The 6,377-nt window shown below is 41.9% G+C and overlaps 1 protein-coding gene and 1 pseudogene across 1 annotated transcript in view; one reads left to right on the forward strand and one right to left on the reverse strand.

Moving 5' to 3' along the window:
* The window catches only part of MGAT4A (mannosyl (alpha-1,3-)-glycoprotein beta-1,4-N-acetylglucosaminyltransferase, isozyme A), a 132,172-nt gene that overhangs the window by 98,668 nt on the left and 27,127 nt on the right, over positions 1 to 6,377 (reverse strand). The gene's annotated exons all lie outside the window — the stretch shown is intronic.
* The window catches only part of LOC105522198, a 21,504-nt pseudogene that overhangs the window by 3,347 nt on the left and 11,780 nt on the right, over positions 1 to 6,377 (forward strand).

Here is a 6,377-nt window from a genome sequence, read left to right on the forward strand (position 1 = left end):
GGGCACCCAGCTGTCCAGCGAGGAGCACAATCTGCTCTCAGTGGCCTACAAGTATGGGGTCAGGGACTACAGGTCCACCTGGAAGGACATCTTGAGCATTGAGCAGGAAACTGACACCTCCGATATGAAGTTGCTGCTGATTAAGTACTATGGGGAGAAAGTGGAGTCTGAGCTGAGATCCACCTGCATCATGGTCTTGGAATTTTGGGGTAAGTATTATATTCAACAGCCAATGCAACTAATCCAGAGACAACTGTCTTCTATCTGAAAGTAAAGGGGAATTAATTCCAATAGCTTGCTGAAGTTGCATGTGGTAGTGATCAAAAACAGATGGTAGGTCAGGTGCAGTGGCTCACACCTGTAATCCTAGCACTTTGGGAGGCCAAGGTGGGTGAAACACTGAGGACAAGAGTTTGAGAACAGGCTGGCCAACATGGCGAAATCCCCTATCTACCAAAAACACAAAAATTAGCTGGATGTGGTGGCACGTACCTATAATCCCAGCTACTCGGGAGGCTGAGGTAGGAGAATCACTTGAACCCAGGAGGCAGAAGTTGAGTGAGCTGAGATGGCACCACTGCACTCCAGCCTGGATGACAGAGCAAGACTCCATCTCAAAATAAAAACAAAACAAACAAACAAAAAACATAGATGACAGATAATTCCCAGGAGCTTACCAAGAGGTATTAGATAATTTGATATGCAAGACAGAGATGAAATCCCCACTTCCAATCTGCTTGGGGCTGGCTCTTAACTTTTCTACATTTTACTGTGAGAGCGTTAACAACCCTGAGCTCACCTGCCCACTGGCTAAAACGGCATTTTTTGTTTTTTGTTTTTTTGTTGGAGACAGAGTCTTGCTCTGTCTCCCAGGCTGGAGTGCCGTGGTGCGATTTCAGCTCACTGCAACCTCCGCCTCCTGGGTTCAAGTGATTCTTGTGCCTCAGTCTCCCGAGTAGCTGGGACTACATGTGCTCGCCATCATGCCAGGCTACTTTTTTGTATTTTTAGTAGAGGTGGGGTTTCACCATGCTGGCCTGCCTGGTCTTGAAATCCTGGCCTCAAGTGATCCATCCACCTGCCTTTATCTCCCAACATGTTGGGATTACAGGCATAAGCCACTGCACCTAACCCTAAAACAGCCTTTGATGAAGCCACTGCAGAACTTGATATGCTGAAGACTCAAAGACAGCCCCTCACCATGCAGTTTCTGAGAGACAACCTAACAACACCGTGGACATCACACAGTGCAGGAAAAGAACGTGATGCAGCAGAGGGGGCTGAACACTCAATGCATGCAGGGTGTTATCCTGCTTCCCTTCAAGAAGCCTTTTTTACCATGTCCATTCCTCATTAACCTTGGATTTCCTATAGCAAAGAAACCTATTCATGTGTATGGAACCAGCTGTTTATAGTATTTCCACACTGCAGCTTTGAGAAAACCTGATTCCCTGATTTGTGTTTGTCTTGGCCTTCCTCGTGTGCACTTACTCCCGTAGAAAAGTATTAACAGCTTCATTCCATATAAACGAAAGGAACTTGAAGAAACCGATGTAGAGGACATATCTGTATCTGGTATTTCAGTAATCTTAACCAGTTCTGCAAGTGGCTGTGTTTTGTATTACTATAAAGATATGAAAATGTAGTTAATTACAATTTGAAGAGCGTTCCACAAACTTTTTTTTTTTTCACCCAGGCTGGAGTCTAGTGGCACAATCTTGGCTCACTGCAACCTCCGTCTCCCAGGCTCAAGAGATTCTCCTTCCACCTCAGCCTCCCAAGTAGCTGGGACTACAGGCATGCATCACCATGCTTGGCTAATTTTTCTGTTTTTTGTAGAGATGGGGTCTCACTTTGTTGCCCAGTCTGGAACTCCTGACCTCAGGTGATCTGCCCACCTCAGCCTACCAGAGTGCTGGGATTACAGACAGGAGCTACCACACCCAGCCAACTTCCTAATTTCTACATTCCCTCCCTTGCTCTTTGGGAGATTTCCTTTCAGTAAGCAACTTTTCTATGCTGTTAATATATTCCTTGTTAGTAGGAATGCAGAAGTATTAGACAATGGAAAAGCACTTGCCATCTCTGGGCTGGAGGCCATAAAGTTGAAATGCCTCTTATATCACATACTACAGAGGTCATGTACATCTGCGGCAACAGGGAGTTTTCCTATTCACTCTTCATTTGCTGCTGTCTACGCTGACGTCTCTTCCCGATACGAACTTACACCTCCTGCCTTTGCAGTTCTGGTATTCACTTTACTATGTAATAGAAGTAGCATGCTGCTGCCAGAATACAAGCATTGCTTCTGGCAAATTAAAGTGCATGTCATCTCTTAATACACTACAAAGGGGAAATAAGTACACACGTCCAAGTCTAAAAGTTTAGTCCTTTTCCATGCAGATTTGTGCACATGTGACAGAGGGTATCCAGCCTGTCTAGTGATTGTTCTTTAGAGATGGACCACGACTATGTGCCACTAATCACTGGCTGTAGTCCCAAAAGAGCCTTGTAAAAATGCTATGCCCTATGAAACAGCAGAGGAACACAAAATAAAGTCTCATTTTATAAACCATTTACTATGGCTTTGTAACAACTGCATATCCGTACTTAAGAAACAGGTGAATTTATTACTTTCTAAGGTTTATTGATATCTCCCTATTATCTTATGTAAATTGTAGTCATGATGCCTGTATTTCTGCATTGTGATCCACTTTTTTAGGGGTGCCTGGAAATGTACAGAATTGGATGCATTTCTGACAGTGTTTTACTATAGATCAATTTCATGGGCCATCTCTTCCTCAGATGTAAATGATCTCTGGTGAAGTGTTATATGGAATAAAGTGGACATTTTAAAACTAAAAATAATATAAATAGTCTAAATGCACCAATTAAAAGGGAGAGTGGATTTTAAACTATGATCCAATTAAATGCCATGTAAAAGGATGGCATCCATGGCATGGAATCCTCCTCAGCAAGATAACAGAGCAAACTACTCAAACACCCAGCAACTTGGATGGGCCTCATGGGCATCACGCAGAATAAAAAATTCCAATCTCTCACACACTGTACGATTCCATTTATACAACATTTCCAAAATGACAAAATCACAGTGAAGGACAGTAGACGAGGTTCCCAGGGGTTAGGGACGATGGGGGATGCAGGGGTTGGTGTGACTGTCAGCACCACGGGAGATCTTTGCGGTGACAGAATTGTTCCATAGTGGTGGTTACGAGAATCTAGACGTGACAAAAGGACACAGAACTATCCACACTCATAATACCAATGTCAGTTTCCTGATTCTGATATTGTACATTATATACACCTAAGTCATCCCAAGAAGTAACTGTCAGGGAAAGATGGGTGAAGGCTGCACTGTATCTCTCTGTCTTTGCAGCTTCCTTTAGTTCCACAATTATTTTTAAATAGATTTTTTAAAAAGCAAAGCAGAAAAGAATCAATGATCGAATAATAATTATTAAGGGCAAAAAGAAAATAGGGTATGTTCATCCAGTGGGTCATTCAACTGAAAGGACTTCACCACAAGGTTTGTCAGAGGAGCCCAGAACGCTGCCTTACTAAGGGGATGTGTAACAGTACTCTTTTGTCTACTGTGTATTTGTACAACAAGATTAACTGGATGAGTTCTTAAGAAGACAAATGCTAAAGGTTGATGTACACACAAAAGTGATTAGAGAGAGAATGTTAAAAAATTTTCATTGATCATTCTAATTGCTGTTTATAAAACTAATAATAAAAATGTTTTACAACTGAAAAGATGGCCATTCCCTTTTCAAAACTGTTAGTTGTCAGTTTTCAAAAACTGCCATTTGCATTTGATGATTCAAGTGCAGAAGAACTAGAAGTAGCGATAAGCTGGCTGGGTGCAGTGGCTCCTGCCTGTAATTCCAGCACTTTGGGAGGCCAAGACAAGCAGATCATTTGAGGCCAAGAGTTTCAAGACCAGCCTGGCCAACATGGTGAAAACCCGTCTCTACTAAAAATACAGAAATTAGCCAGGTGTGGTGATGGGCGCCTGTAATCCCAGCTACTTGGGAGGCTGAGGCAGAAAAAACCACTTGAACTCAGGAGGCAAAGGTTGCAGTGAGCTGAGATTGCATCACTGCACTGCAGCCCGGGTAACAGAGCAAGACTCCGTCTCAAAAAATAAAATTAATTAAAAATAAATAAATATACTCTGAAATCTCTTCACATTTGCTTACATGAATGCTCATTAATCCTCTCTTCTTTACACAGACCCCAGCATCAGCCCTCCTTTTATTCATCTCCTGGCCAGGAGCACAAAACTGTTCTCCATGCCTTTTCCTTTTCCCCTTCATTATCCTTTGCACCTTACATTTCTAACTGGAAACCCTTCAATGACTACCTGCTTAACTCTCCAACATGATCTCCTCACGTTGCCCAGGATCTTTCTTGCTTCAGTATTAGCAAGCTGCCTGGAGCACTCCAAGCCCACTCACTATGAGTTTCATTGCTCTCCATTGTTCATGCTGTCTGCCTACCAGACCCACCTTCTCTTTCTTTATTGGAAAAAATTCCACGCATTCTTCAAAATACTCTTTCGTTGTCTTCCTGTGAAGTTTTCTCTGATCTCTATCCTCTCTTTAGCTCCTTTTTATCTTGTTAACTACACTATGTTATATCAACACAAACTGTACTATAATTATATACTTATCTCTTTTTCCCTCCTCAGCTGTGAGTGCCTTGACAGCAGGTTTGTCAGGAGTTCCTAAGATTATCCCCAGGTTCAGTGATTCACTTGACGGACTCACAGGACTCACCGTTGAGTTGCAGCACAGGGAAAAGACACACGGAGAGAAGTTTGGAAGAAACCAGGTATGCAGTGACACAGGACACACTTACTTCCCCCAGCAGCGAGTGCTGACAACGCGTGCAACGTGTTGTCTACCAGGGAAGCTCACTGGAGACTCGATGTCGAAGACTGTTACTGCGGGCTGGTCACACAGGCACCCGCTGCCTAGTACATACCAAAATTTCAGACTCCAATAAGGAAACCAGGTGTTCAGCATAACCACGAAACCGTGCCACACACAGTTTCGGCACAATGAGCCACTCTTCTCATGGAGGGGAAGGTTATTATCAGGGTTTATCAGCCAAGTTCCCAGAGGCCAGCCAAGGACCAGCCTTTCAAGCTGGCCTTTCTGACAATTAGCAGCCTCAGATTTGCCATGTTAACTCTTTTCTGCACAGCAGGAATCACATTTTCATCTTTTTTTTCCCCTAAATGCCATTGCCTTACAGAATGCCAAGCAATAAGTAACAATGTCAGTGAACTGAGGCAAATCCTCTTACACTAAAAAAAAAATTATTAAAAAATTGATCCATGATATGCACAAAATTTGTTATACCATTACTTATAAGATTAAGCTAATTATAGTAATTGTAAAATGGAATATTATGGACCCACTACAGTTCTTGGTATGGGAAACATTTCTGATACATGAAGTAAAAAATGTACATTATACAATGTGCGCAGTATGAAGGCAATCCCATTTTTTGAAGGAGACGGATATACAGTACTGTGAGACAAATTAGCAAATGTAGGAAGCCATGTTTGCCATTTCCGCTCGAACCCCCGAGTTTGTGACAAAACGCTCCCTGGAAGAATGCTTTGAAGACAAGTAGGGTAGAGCCCATGGCCCACCACATCTCTTGCCTGAGTCATGATGTTTCTTACAAGATAAATGACCCGTCCTTGCCTTTTTCTGCACGTGAGATAACCTCTGACGGGGTTAGTGAGTATGCTTCTGCAAGCTATAACCAGATGTCCTCTGATACTCAAATCTTGTGATTCCACTTTTATGGAACTTTCTGAGCAAGTGCGGTATGATTTTACCTGGAATGGACCCGCACTACCTGCATATAAGCAGTGGCTGAAACGCTGTGCCAGAGCCATCTCACAAGACCTCTCCAAAGGACCACTCCTGGGCTACTGGCCTCGGGTTTTAGTCCTTAGCAAGACTTATGAATAAAATTAACTTTAATTCTTTAAAAGCTTGATTTTTTTCTTTAGTTGACTATATATATAATATATACTACATATAATATCATATTTGTATATAAGTATATGAGTATTTACTATATATCATATTAGTACTCTATATTATATTAGTATATATTGCATTATCTATCTATCTATGTCTCTATCAATCGATCTATAAGATAGGTCTCAGAACCCCTTTGCACTCTCTTTAAAATTAGACGACCCCAAAGACCTTTTGTTTATGTGAATTATATCAATCAACATTTACCATATTGCAAATTAAAACCAATACACTTTTAAAAGAAGTATTTAAAATTCATTTAAAAGTCTATTACATGTTGGCCGGGCGCAG

Source organism: Colobus angolensis, unplaced genomic scaffold, assembly GCF_000951035.1.
Source record: "Colobus angolensis palliatus isolate OR3802 unplaced genomic scaffold, Cang.pa_1.0 Scaffold42, whole genome shotgun sequence".
NCBI classification, from domain to species: Eukaryota; Metazoa; Chordata; class Mammalia; order Primates; family Cercopithecidae; genus Colobus; species Colobus angolensis.